Source organism: Pan troglodytes, chromosome 18 (assembly GCF_028858775.2).
Source record: "Pan troglodytes isolate AG18354 chromosome 18, NHGRI_mPanTro3-v2.0_pri, whole genome shotgun sequence".
NCBI classification, from domain to species: domain Eukaryota; kingdom Metazoa; phylum Chordata; class Mammalia; order Primates; family Hominidae; genus Pan; species Pan troglodytes.
This window is the reverse complement of record NC_072416.2, coordinates 71118081-71131631: the sequence shown is the minus strand read 5'-3', so window position 1 is coordinate 71131631 and position 13551 is coordinate 71118081. Positions and strand designations below refer to the sequence as shown.

General features: G+C 41.3%; 1 protein-coding gene across 9 annotated transcripts in view; it reads right to left on the bottom strand.

Moving 5' to 3' along the window:
- ZNF19 (zinc finger protein 19) overlaps window positions 1-13551 on the bottom strand; it is a 90202-nt gene that overhangs the window by 72607 nt on the left and 4044 nt on the right. For 2 of the 9 annotated variants that reach the window (XM_063797417.1, XM_054669541.2), the window contains exon 2: window positions 8688-8804. The exons of the other annotated variants lie outside the window; for them this stretch is intronic. The gene's annotated coding sequence lies outside the window, so the exon portion shown is untranslated. The remainder of the gene's footprint in view (window positions 1-8687; window positions 8805-13551) is intronic. 9 annotated transcript variants of the gene reach the window in all.

Genomic DNA, 13551 nt, shown 5'->3' with positions numbered 1-13551 from the left:
TGATTCTACCTGGTCAGCATTTAAGTTCATCTGCTTCTCTTTTTCCTCAACCTCCTCCTCCCTGCCTTGTTCCTGCCACCATCACCTCTTCCCTGAACCACTGTCTGTCATCCTGCCTCCAAACTGCCAACATCAATCCAGTATCTACACTGTCTTAAAAATTCAGAAAGTCTAAATTGCTTAATGTCATTTAGAAAGCTGCATTCATTATCTGACCCTTGTCTCCCTCTCTTATCCCTCCTTCTTAGACTCTACTTTCTACCCATCTCATATTTGTAGATCTATCAAGTTACCACATACACACCTTCCTCTGGATTTTATATCATGCTATTTCTCCTACCTGGAGTACCCTACTTTGTCCCACTCCTAACTTCTCTGGCTAATATTTTTGATCCTCCAAGTTTCAACATCTCTGAAAGTCTTGCCTGCCTTGCCTCCCAACTCCCTGTGGGAAGCCACTGCTGTGTGATTTCTATAATCATAGCATTTACCACACTGTTATAAAACCATTCAATTTGCATGTTCTTTGAACTCTCTGAGGGAAAAGACTGTCTTATTTGCTGCGGTATAATCAATGCCTAGCATAGTACCTGGCACATAGTAAGCACTCAATAAATGTTTGTTTAATGAATGAAGACCTTGATTCTATCTGCATTATATGTAAAGGGCTCATCCTTTATATAGTATTTAGGGGGAAAAAAAGCATATTCAGCCAATAACAGAAGCTTTTACTCTGAGAAACACAGTGACATCCTTACAGATCCAGATAAGACAGAGCCACCATTTAAAAGTTTCCTCTTTGAGAGAAATAAGGGAAGCTGAATCTTAAAGCCAACAGCTCAGAAGTGCTGGGTCGAGTAAGGTAGCAGGTGAGGGGGTGGGCAAAGCAGAGATTCAAAAACTGAAGTTGACTTGTATTTTTAATAGTAATATTATTGTGGCAAGACAGGCTGAAAATTATGGCTGGTTTTCTGAAGAGCTGCATGGGTCAGAGGTGTTTGAACCAGAGTGACTCCATCTTGAATAGGGACTGGACAAAATAAGGCTGAGACCTATGGGGCTGCATTCCCAGGAGGTTAGGCATTCCTAGTCACAGGATGCGATAGGAGGTCAGCACAAGATACAGGTCATAAAGACTCTGCTGATAAAACAGGATGTGGTAAAGAAGCAGGCCAAAATCCACCAAAACCAAGATGGTGATGAAAGTGGCCTCTGGTCATCCTCACTGCTCATTATACATGAATTATAATGTATTAGCATGCTAGAAGACACTCCAACCAGCATCAAGACAGCTGACAAATGCCATGGCAACACCTGGAAGTTGCTCTATATGGTCTAAAGGGAAGAGGAACCCTCAGTTCCAGGAATTGCCTGCCCCTTTCCCGAAACACTCATGAATAATCCACCCCTTGTTTAGCATATGATCAAGAAATAACTATAAGTATACTCAGTCAAGCAGCCCATGCCGCTCTTCTGCCTACGGAGTAGCCATTCTTTTGTTCCTTTACTTTCTTAATAAACTAGCTTTCACTTTGCTCTATGGACTCACCCTGAATTCTTTCTTGCATGAGGTCCAAGAATACTATCTTAGGGTCTGGATCAGGACCCCTTTCCGGTAACACATGTGTTCACAGGGTGAAGCTTATGAACTAATCGATTGCCACCTGCAAACATTTGGCAAATACTTGCTGACTGATTGCTTTACAACCTGGTTTTTAGCCAAATCTCCAAGAAGAAAGTTTCTGGCTTGTTTTCTTTCTCCACTCTCATAATGGCCAAGTATGATTAAAGGAATGGCTTGGGGGAATAGTCATCTTTGATCTTTTCTCTCACCTTCTACATTCTATCCATCAGCAAATCCTGTGAGCTCAACTTCCAAAATATACCCTGAATCAGACCACTTCTCACCATTTCTACCACTACAGTGTTAATCCAACCTCAAATCCAAAGCAACCTCAAATCTCTCTTGAACTTCTACAAGAGCCTCCTAACTGGTCTCTCATCTCTTTTCTTTCAGCATACTTCACCTTCCATTACTATTCAGAAGCTCTTTTACTATTCAGAAGTTGAGGCAGGGAACTCAACTGGGGTTTCCTTCCAAAACCCAGTCCCCACTTGTATGGCAGAAGCTATTCCTAGGCACAGAAGGCTCAGAAAATTGTCTCAATTACCTCCACACCAGCTCACTCATAGGTTTTATGCCAGGAGGCGCAGGCTAGAAAGACTAGGGGCTACCATCCAAATCCAAGGCTCCACTTGTGGAGCAAGGCAGGTGTATCATTTCAGAAGAAGTGGACCACATTCCTTGTCCCCCCGACTCTGATGTAGTGGCAGAGATTCTGTCCAGGGGGAGAGAAGGCCATAAGAATAGAGAGCTCAGAGACTCAAAAAGGACTTACTGAGCTGGGTGCGGTGGCTCATGCCTGTAATCCCAGCACTTTGGGAGGCCAGCGGGGGTGGATCACCTGAGGTCAGGAGTTCGAGACCAGCCTGGCTAACATGGCAAAATCCCGTCTCCACTAAAAATACAAAATTAGCCAGGCATGGTGGCACACGCCTGTAATCCCAGCTACTTGGGAGGCTGATCCAAGAGAATCGCTTGAAACTGGGAGACAGAGGTTGCAGTGAACCAAGGTCGTGCCACTGCGCTCCAGCCTGAGCAACAGAGCAAGACATTGTCTAAAATAAAATAAAATAAAATAAAAGGACTTACTGTACTTAGAGGAAAATGTGAGGAAGTTCATGCCTAAGTGTGCTGTCAAAAACTGGAGATTTTGGTGGTAAACAATTAGGAGGAGGCTCTTAGCTCCACTAAACTACTAGCAACAAATAAAATGGTAGACCAGCTAGAAGTTTAACAGAGAACCAGGGAAAGAGACAGCTAAGCAGAGCCCTCCTGGGCTCGAAGCAAGCCTCAAAGACCGCCCCAGCAAAGGGACCTGACTAGCTGAATCAGGCGATGGAGCAATTTATGCCCCAGACATTGTTACAAAAAAAAAAAAATAGAGCAACCAGCTAGCAGTTATTGGTAGCTAACAGCTGGATATGTTACCGATAAAGTCAGACCAGAAAGAAGCTTAACAGGGGACCAGAGAAAATATAATTAAAGAGAACCCTGCTAAAACTCCAGTAATCTCAGCTCATCAGAGGGACTATGTGCATGGCCAAGGCTTCACTCTCTAAGGAGCAACATTACACTATGAGGGAAATGGATTTCAATAATCTGTTCCAGCCAAGTCACTAAAGAAATAAAAAAAAAAAAGCAAATAACGGGCCCCAGATGAGAGGGTGATTAATATTCAGAATCTATAAAATTTATCTGAAATGCATAATTTTCAACAAAAATTATGAGATTTGCAAAGACATAGAAAAGTGTGACCCAAAAACAAAAAAGGGGAAAATCAGGCAATAGAACATGCCTTTGAGGAGCCCAGATGTTGGACTTAACAAAGACTTCAAAGCCCCTGTTATAAATATGTTCAAAGAACTAAAGGACACCATGCTTAAAGAATTAAAGGAAGGTATGTTGACAATGTCTCATCCAACAAATATTATCAATAAAGAGATAGAAAATATTTTTAAAAGAATGAATGAAAATGAAGATATAACATACCAAAACTTATGGGATAGAGCTAAAATAGTGCTTAAAGGGAAATATTTAGCTGTAAATATCAATGTTAAAAAAGGAAGAAAAATCTCAAATCAATAACTAAACTTCCACCTTGAAAACAGAAGAAAAGAAAATCAAACTCAACCCAGAGCAAGAAGAAAGAAAGAAACAATAGGCCAGGCATGGTGGCTCATGCCTATAATCTCAGCACCTTGGAAGACTAAAGCAGGAGGATCACCTGAGCCCAGGAGTTTGAGACCAGCCTGGGCAACATAGTGAGACCCCATCTCTAAAAAAAAAAAAAAAAATTTAAATTAACAGCGATGGTGGTGTGCACCTGCAGTCCCAGCTACTCAGGAGGCTGAAGTGGGAGGATCACTTGAGCCTGGGAGGTCAAGGATGCAGTGAGCCATGATTGCACCACTGCACTCCAGCCTGGGCAACAGAACAAGACCCTATCTCAAAAAAAAAAAAAAAAAAAAGAGAGAGAGAGCAAGAGAGAGAAACAATAAAAATTAGAGCAGAAATAAAGGAAATAGAGAGTGAGAAGAGGGAGAGAGAAAAAAATCAGTGTAACCAAATTTGGTTCTTTGAAAAGATCAACAAAATTGACAGTTTTAGCTAGACTGACCAACAAAAGAAAACAGACTAATTACTAAAATCAGAAATGAAAGAGGGACATTATTACTGACCTTACAAAAATAAAAAAGAATTATCAGGGAATACTAAAAACAACCAGTTAGATAACTTAGATGAAATGGACACATTCCTAGAAAGATACAAACTACCAAAACTAACTCAAGAAGAAATAGAAAATCCAAAAACACCTATAACAAGTAAAGAGATTAAATTAGTAATTTAAAATTTCTCGCCTGTAATCCCAGCACTTTGGGTGGCCGAGGCGGGCAGATCATGAGGTCAACAGATCGAGACCATCCTGGCCAACATGGTGAAGCCCTGTCTCTACTAAAAATACAAAAATTAGCTCGGTGTGGTGGTGCGCGGCTGTAGTCCCAGCTACTTGGGAGGCTGAGGCAGGAGAATTGCTTGAACCCGGGAGACAGAGGTTGCAGTGAGCCGAAATCACGCTACTGTACTCTAGCCTGGTGACAGAGTGAGACTCCGTCTAATACAAAAAAAAAGCTCTCATAAAGAATAGCCCAAGCGACTTTGCTGGTGAATTCTAACAAACATTTAAAGAATTTCTATGAATCCTCTCAAACTCTTCCAAAATACAGAAAAATAGTACACATTTCCCAATTCATTCTAGAAGCCAATGTTACCCTGATACAAAAACTAGACAAACATATCACACAAAAAACTACATACCAATATATCTTATGACTATGGATGTAAAAGCAACAAAATACTAGTCAATGGAATCCAGTAACATGTAAAAAGAATTATACACCATTTTCAACTGGGAATTGTCCAGAAATGTAAGGTTGGTTTTACATTGTAAAATCAATTAACACAATACACTATGTTAATAGAATAAAGGATAAAAACCACTTGACCCATCTCAATAGATGCAGAAAGACAGTTGACAAAATCCAGCAACCTTTCATGATTTAAAAATCAACAATAGAACTTCCTCAAACTGATAAAGAGCATCTATTAAAAACCCACAGCTAACATCATACTTAATGATGAAAGAATGAATGTTTTTCCCCCAAGATCAAAAATAAGACAAGGATGTCTACTCTCACCTTTGTAGTCAATATCATACTGGAGATTCTATCCAGGGAAATTGGGCAAGAAATAAAAGGCACCCAGATTGGAAAGAAACAAGTAAAATTATCTCTATTTTCCGATGACATAATCTTATGTGTAGAAAGTCCTAAGGAATCTTGTTGCCCAAGAAGCAGTGGCCAACAGACAGGTGCCTGGAGGGAGCGTGGAAATGATGAATTGGTGGAACTTTAGCGACCTCTAAGTGCAGATGGGAGAAGGCAGTTGGATGTGCAAGTCTAAAGTTCAGAAGGGAAGTCTAGACTAGAGACACACATTTGAGAGTTGACAACTTATGTTTACTGAAGCACGGTTAAGATGGTGTTGGAAAGGGAGAATTTGGTCCATGGGAACCTCTGGGATTCATTGGTTCTTAAAAAGAAGGTGGTAGTTAATGCAGAAACACTGGAAATAAGAAGTAGAGGGGTTGAGTGAAGGCCTGAGAGGGAAGTGGTGAGCTTGGGGACAGCATTAGTGTCATTCTCATTGCTTTCAGAATGATGCCACATTCCTGCTGGCTGCAATGCCATCTTCTCTAGTGCTGAAGAATGGCTCATGCTCTCCTCCACGTGGCAGATGCTATCACACTCCCTCCAGGCACGTGTCTGTTGCTACTGCTTCTTGGGCAAGCTGCTCTTCCCTTGGGCTTCTGTCCCCATGTTTCCCAAAGCTAGAAAACAAAGTACACCCTAATTTCTTTATTAAGCAATCATCTTATCAACCAATCTCTTACTGATGGGCAAAAAATTATGGTATAACCATACTATAGAATATTGTGCAGCTGGACAGACAGAGAAATTTCTCTGTGTGTAAATACGGAAAACTCCCCAATTCCCCAATATATTTTGTTAAAGACGAAAAGGCAAGCTGGGCATGGTGGCTCACACCTGTAATCCCAGCTCTTTGGGAAGCCTAGGCAGGAGGATCGCTTGAGGCCAGGAGTTTGTGAGTAGCTGGGGCAACATAGCAAGACCCCATTTCTATTAAAAAATTTAAAAACAACAAGGCCAGGTGCAGTGGCTCATGCCTGTAATCCCAGCACTTTGGGAGGCTGAGGCGGGTGGATCACGAGGTCAAGAGATTGAGAACATCCTGGCTAACACGGTGAAACCCCGTCTCTACTAACAATACAAAAAATTAACCGGGCGTGGTGGTGGGCACCTGTAGTCCCAGCTACTTGGGAGCCTGAGGCAGGAGGATGGCATGAACCCAGGAGGGGGAGCTTGCAGTGAGCCGAGATCATGCCACTGCACTCCAGCCCGGGTGACAGAGCGAGACTCCATCAAAAAAAAAAAAAATGCAAAAACATTAGCTAAACGTGGTGGCACATGCCTGTAGTCTCAGATACTTGGGAGGCTGAGGCAGGAGAGTCACTTGACCCAGGAGTTCAAGGCTGCAGTGAGCTATGATCACACCATTGCACGTCAACCTGGGCAACAGAGCAAGGCAAAGAAGAAGGAGGAGGAGGAAGAGGAGGAGGAGGAGAAGGAGGAAAAGAAAGAGGAAGAGGAAGGAGAAGGAAAAGAAGAAATAAAAGGAAAGTATAAAATTGAGATTACACACTATGTTTTGTTTTAAGGGAAAATAAAACTATACTCAAAGTTGCTTATATACTTGTACAGAAACTCTCAAGAATACATGAGAAACTAAAAATAGTGAGCCCTATAGGGGATAAGGCAGGTAGGACCAGGGAGATGAGAAGCAAAAATGAAAGGACATTTCCTAGGCCAGGTGTGGTGGCACACACCTGTAATCCCAGCACTTTGGGAGGCTGAGGCGGGAGGATAACTTGAGGCCAGGAGTTCGAGACCAGCCTGGGCGACAGGGTGACACCCTGTCTGAAAAAAAAAAAAAAAAGAAGAAGAAATTAAATTTTGTATTGCTGGTTTTAAATAATATTTTCTCAGCCGGGCGGGTGGCTCACACCTGTAATCCCAGCACTTTAGGAGGCCGAGGTGGGCAGATCACCTGAGGTCCAGAGTTTGAGACCAGCCCGACCAACATGGTGAAACCCCCTCTCTACTAAAAATACGAAATTAGCCAGGCGTGGTGACACATGCCTGTAATCCCAGCTACTCGGGAGGCTGAGGCACAAGAATCACTTGAACCCGGGAGGCGGAGGTTGCAGGGAGCCGAGATTGCGCCATTGCACTCCAGCCTGGGAAACAAGAGCGAAACTCCATCTCAAAAAAATAAATAAATAAAATAACATTTTCTCTTATTGCTGATGAAAATTAAAATTTTTAAATGGTATCTCATTGTATTTGTTAAAGTAATGGTAATTGTTACAACAAACAGATACCAAAAGCTTGATGGCTCAAACACAATTGAAGTGTTTTCTTGCTCAAATGAAGACCAACATGGTCAGTAAATAGCTCTTCTCCGAGCAGTAATTGAAGCACCCGGCTCCTCTCATTCTATGGGCCTGCCATCTTCAACTCAAGGAAGCACTGGTCCAGTGTTTGTAAAGGGATTGCCAAAACAGTGCTGAGGCCCTAGCGAGGCCAGAGACCGTGTACCAGTGGCACCCATTTACCTTTATTTTTACTTTAAGTATAGAAATTGAGAAGGTTCAGGATCAGATTAATCCCAGGTAGAGGCTGTGCACAGTAGATGCTGTGGAATAAGGAAGCTAAGAAGTTGAGGTCGCTGGCAGGAATGTGGGCAGAGTACAGCACCATGAGGAAAAAAAGAAGTGTAACAATGCAAGGGAGTTAATGGACTTGGGAAATGTTTGAAGAGATTAAAGGGCTGTATAATGTCCAGGTGTCAGATTGTGAGCCAGTTGGAGGGTGAGCAGCTTGCAGTTAGTAAATTACATGTTAGGGATTAATAATCCTAAAATAGTCTAGTTCAAGTGATGACAAGGAACACAGGTGTGGCTTTGGGAGTGCGGCCATTGTGGGGTAGATTGTACAGCTCCTCATGTTTGGAATAAGCAAGAGGCCTTGAGGTTAGAGTGTGGGTGAGGCTATCCACAGAGATGTTGAAATTTCCCAAGTGTTGAAATTTCCCATGTATCAGGCCCTAAATAAATAAGGGAGTGTGCACAGAAAGGATATAAAGTAATTCAGCACATGTTTTAAAGGAAGCTGGTTATTGTGTGAGTCTGGGGGAGTATAGATATGAAAAAAGACAATAAGTTAGAGTCTGGGCTATGTGGGAAAAAAAGCTATTTCAAACAGTGAGTTGGCCGGGTGCAGTGACTCACGCCTGTAATCCCAGCACTTTGGGAGGCCAAGGCGGGCAGATCATGAGGTCAGGAGATCGAGACCATCCTGGCCAACATGGTGAAACCCCGTCTCTACTAAAAATACAAAAATTAGCTGAGTGTAGTGGCACGCACCTGTAATCCCAGCTGCTCGGGAGGCTGACGCAGGAGAATTGCTTGAACCTGGGAAGCAGAGGTTGCCCTGAGCTGAGATGGTGCCATTGCACTCCAGCCTGGCAAGAGAGCGAGACTCTGTCTCAAAAAAAAAAAGAACAAACAGTGACTTTAGGGGAAGAGCGAAGTTACAGTTAAGGCAAAGAAGTAACCAGTTTGATAATGGCAGATAATTGTACCTGCTATGGAACAAAGATTTTGGGCAGGGGGAGAACGGAAGGAGGAAACATCAGGATGCAGAGATGTAAGAGAAGTATGGAGACTTCCAAAGCAGCATCACAAGAAAGATCATATGAAAATGTTTGGGCTTCAAAACATCTAGATATGATGGATAAAATCTAACAAACGTATTTTCAAATTCAGAGCCAAGCTTGCAAGAGAGTAACAGAATCTCCAAAGAAGCAAAAACAAAGAGGGGCCTGAAAATTTGGAAAATAAGAGTATGCTTATGCTGGTACCATCTCAGTAATGATGGGTTTAGAGTTTAACACTAGCGGAGGAGGACTTAGACCCATGTAAGGCAGGGATTTAAAATTTAGACCTCTCCACAAAGCCAAGCCCTTCCAAATGTTAAGGCTGAGTAACAAAATGGATTATAAAGAAATCTTTCTTATTCTGGCCCCTGGGAAGAAAAAAGAAAACTCTCCCATGACAGTTTGTAAGCATAGGCATTCCTTTACATGGGTTTAGTGTTCAAATGTAACCTACCTGTATGGTCTGGAAACCCCAAAGTTGGGAAATTCACTGAAAAGTGATCCTGATCCATTCCATCAGCAGTTTGTTGTTGTTGTTTTGTTTTGTTTGTTTGTTTGTTTTTTGAGATAAAGTCTTGCTCTCGTCCCCCAGGCTGGAGTGTGATGGTGCGATTCGGCTCACTGCAACCTCCGCCTCCCAGGTTCAAGCGATTCTCCTGCCTCAGCCTCCCCAGTATTTGGGATTACAGGTGCCTGCCACAACACCTGGCTAATTTTTGTATTTTTAGTAGAGATGGGATTTCACCATGTTGGCCAGGCTGGTCTTGAACTCCTGACCTCAGGTGATCTGCCCCCCTTGGCCTCCCAAAGTGCTGGGATTACAGGCGTGAGCCACCACGCCCAGCCCCATCAGCAGTTTTAATACTACAAAAGAAGAAGAGAAAGTCATTGGGGAACCTCTAGCAACCTGCCATATCAGTCAGTATTTTTGTGGCAAAGAAGTATGATCAATAAAATACTTTCAAAGATAAGGATAACGTTAACATAAAACTGGGGTAAAACATAAAACAGAAATACAAGATGAAGAAAGAAAATTATCCTGGCACTTTGGGAGGCCAAAGCAGAAGGATCATTTGAGCCCAGGAGACCAGCCTGGGCAGCATAGTGAGACCCCATCTCTGCAAAAAATACACAAATTAGGCGGGCATGGTGGCATGTACCTATGGTCCGAGCCACTCGGAAGGCTGAGGTGGAAAGATTACTTGAGTCTAGGAGGTCAAGGCTGCAGCGAGCTATGATTGTAATCATGTCATTGCACTCCAGTCTGGGCAACAGAGCAAGACCCTGTTTCAACAACAAAAAAAAGAAGGCAAATTTCTAGTAAATATCCAATATCATCTCTGTTGAAAAATGCATGCTCTAGTTAAATGAACAAGTTAAATGACACCACAAGGAAGCCAACAAACATATCCAGAATGTAGAACATTTTGTAAGACAGCCATTCCTGCAACAAGTCAATGGTATGAAAAGAAAAAAAAAAAAACAGGAGCCTTCTCTAGAGTAAGAGATATTTAAGCTTAAGACATAAAACTAAAAAGTAATGTTTAAACTTTGTTTGAATCCTGATCCAAATAAACCAACTATAAGAAGACATTTTGGAGGCAACCAAAAATATCTTACTATTTGATGTGATGTGGCACTGTGGTTAAGAAATTATGTGTTTAGAGATGTGTACTGAGGCGTATGGGGAGAACTAACGATGTCCAGGATTTGCTTTACAATCTTTTGGCAAAGAAAACAAGAAAAAGAAGGAAGGAACAAAAACGGCAATATCTTGAGAGTCATTAAATCTGAGTGATGGGTATATTGGTGCTAATTATACTACTGCTTCTACTTTTATATATGTTTGAATTTTCACAGTCAAGAATTCTAAATTATTTTAGGGAACACATGAACGAAAAAGTGTAAAAACCACTAGTTTATCACACATGCTAATTCTGCTATTTACAGAAACATCTCAGATGTTTTTCTAGAAATTTCTTATTGCTCCCAGTGTGAAAGCCCAACTGACACTTTGCCCTGCTTCCATTATGAAATACCAGAGTCAGGAAAAATAAGCACTTTGTACCCTTAAATGAAACAACAATGATGAGGTCACCCCATCTAGTTCTACTCCCCAAACTAATTCCTGTAAGTGTGCACTCCTTATCTTTAAAAAACTGAAGTTATCTCTGCCTTTTAGAATGATTATGTCTGAAGTAACATCACAATGTTTGTGACTAGGATGAACATGAGAAAAAGTTACTGTTTTCCACCATGAACAGATAGCTACAAACTGGCAATCTTACATGCTTTTTCTTTTCTTTAAAAAACTAAAAATCCTTTAAATGCCACACAGATATTTGAGTTGATCTCCCTAAAGTCTGACTCCTTTATAACTTTTTTTCCACACACACAAAAAAACAGTATTACTGAGACATGATCTACATACCACACAACTCAACCCACTTAAATTGTACAATTCAATGGTTTTTACTTTCTTTAAAGTTGTGTAACCATCACCATTATCAATTTTAGAATATATTCATCACTCCAAAAAGAAACTCTGTAGCCATTAGCCATCTCTCTCCATCTCCCACATATGGCCTCACCTCTAGCTCTAGAAGTAACTAATCTATTTTCTGTCTCTATGAGTAATATGATTTGGCTCTGTGTCCTCACCCAAATCTCATGTCGAATTGTAATTCCCAGTGTTGAAGGACAGGCCTGGTGAGAGGTGATTAAATCATGGAAGTGGACTTCCCCCTTGCTGTTCTTGTGATAGAGTTCTCCCAAGATCTGCTTGTTTAAAAGTGTGTAGAACCTCCTCCTACTCCCACTGGCCATGTGAAGATGTCCCTGCTTCCCCTTCACCTTCTGCCATGTGGTAAGTTTCCTGAGGCCTCCCCAGAAGCAGAAAACTATACAGCCTGCAAAACTGTGAGCACAATTAAACCTCTTTTCCTTATGAATTAACCAGTCTCAGGTAGTTCTTCATAGCAGTGTGAGAATGCACTAATACAGAAAATTGGTACTATAGAAGTGGGGCATTACTATAAAGATACCTGAAAATGTGTAAGCAACTTTGCAATTGGATAACAGGCAGAGATTGGAACAGTTTGGAGGGCTCAGAAGAAGATAGGAAGATGGGAGAAAGTTTGGAACTTCCTACAGACTTCTTGAATGGTTGTGACCAAAATGCTGATGGTGATATGGACAGTGAAGTCCAGGCTGAGGAGGTCTCAGATGAAGATGAGGTACTGTGAAACTAATATCTGAGACAGGTTTCAGTAAATTTAGAAAGTTTATTTTGCCAGTGTTGAGGGCACACACCCATCACACAGCCTCAGGAGGTCCTGACAACATGTGCCCAAGGTGGCTGGGGCACAGCTTGGTTTTAGACATTTTAGGGAGACATGAGACATGAGACATCAATCAATATATGTAAGATAAACATTGGTTCTGTCTGGAAAGGTGGGACAACTCAAGCAGGGAGGGGGCTTCCAAGTCACAGGTAGGTGAGAGACAAATGATTGCATTCTTTTGAGTTTCTGATTAGTCTTTCCAAAGGAGACAATCAGATATGCATTTACCTCATTGTGCATAAGGATGACTTTGAATAGAATGAAAGGCAGGTTTGCCATAAGCAGTTCTCAGCTTGACTTTTCCCTTTAGCTTAGTGATTTTGGGGCCTCAAAGTGTATTTTTCTTTCACAGAACTTATTGGGAACTGGAGTAAAGGTTACTCTTGCTATGCTTTAGCAAAGAGACTGGCAGCATTGTGCCCCTGCTCCAGGGACCTGTTGAACTTTGAACTTGAGAGAAATGAGTTAGGGTATCTTTGGAGAAATGCCTATTCAAGTGCCTTTTTAAATTGGGTCATTTGACTTTTTTGTTGTTGAGTGGCAGGAGTGGTTTATATATTCTAAATGTTAATGCCTCATCATATATATAAGTTTTAAATATTTTCTCCCATTCCATAGGCAGAAGAAAATGCCTTTTCATTTTGATTATGTTCTTTGATGCACAAAGGTTTTTAAGTTCCATTTTTCCTTTTGTTGCCTATGCTTTTGGTGTCATATCCAAGAAATCATTGCCAAATCCAGTATCATAAAGCTTTCCTCCCATGTTTTCTTCTAGGAGTTTTATAGTTTGGGGTATTACATTTAGGTCTTCAGTCTATTTTGAGTTAATTTTTATATATGGTGTAATATAAGGGCCCAGCTTCCTTTGCATGTGGATATCTAGTTTTCCCAAAACCATTTGTTGAAGACATTTTTCTTTCCCCATTCAGTCATCTTGGCACCCTTGTCAAAGATCATTTGACCATATATACAAGGGTTTATTTCTTGGCTATTCTATTTCATTGGCCCATTTATCTGTTTTTATGCCAGTACCACACTGTTCTGATTACTGTGGTTTCGTAATATCTTTTGAAATCAGAAAGTGTGACTCCTTCAACTTTATTCTTCCTTTTCAAAATTTTTTTTGGTTATTCAGGGTCCCTTGAGATTTTGTGTGAATTTTAGGGTGATTTTTTTCTATTTTGAAAAAAAAATGCTATTGGGATTTTGATATGGATTGTGTTGAAA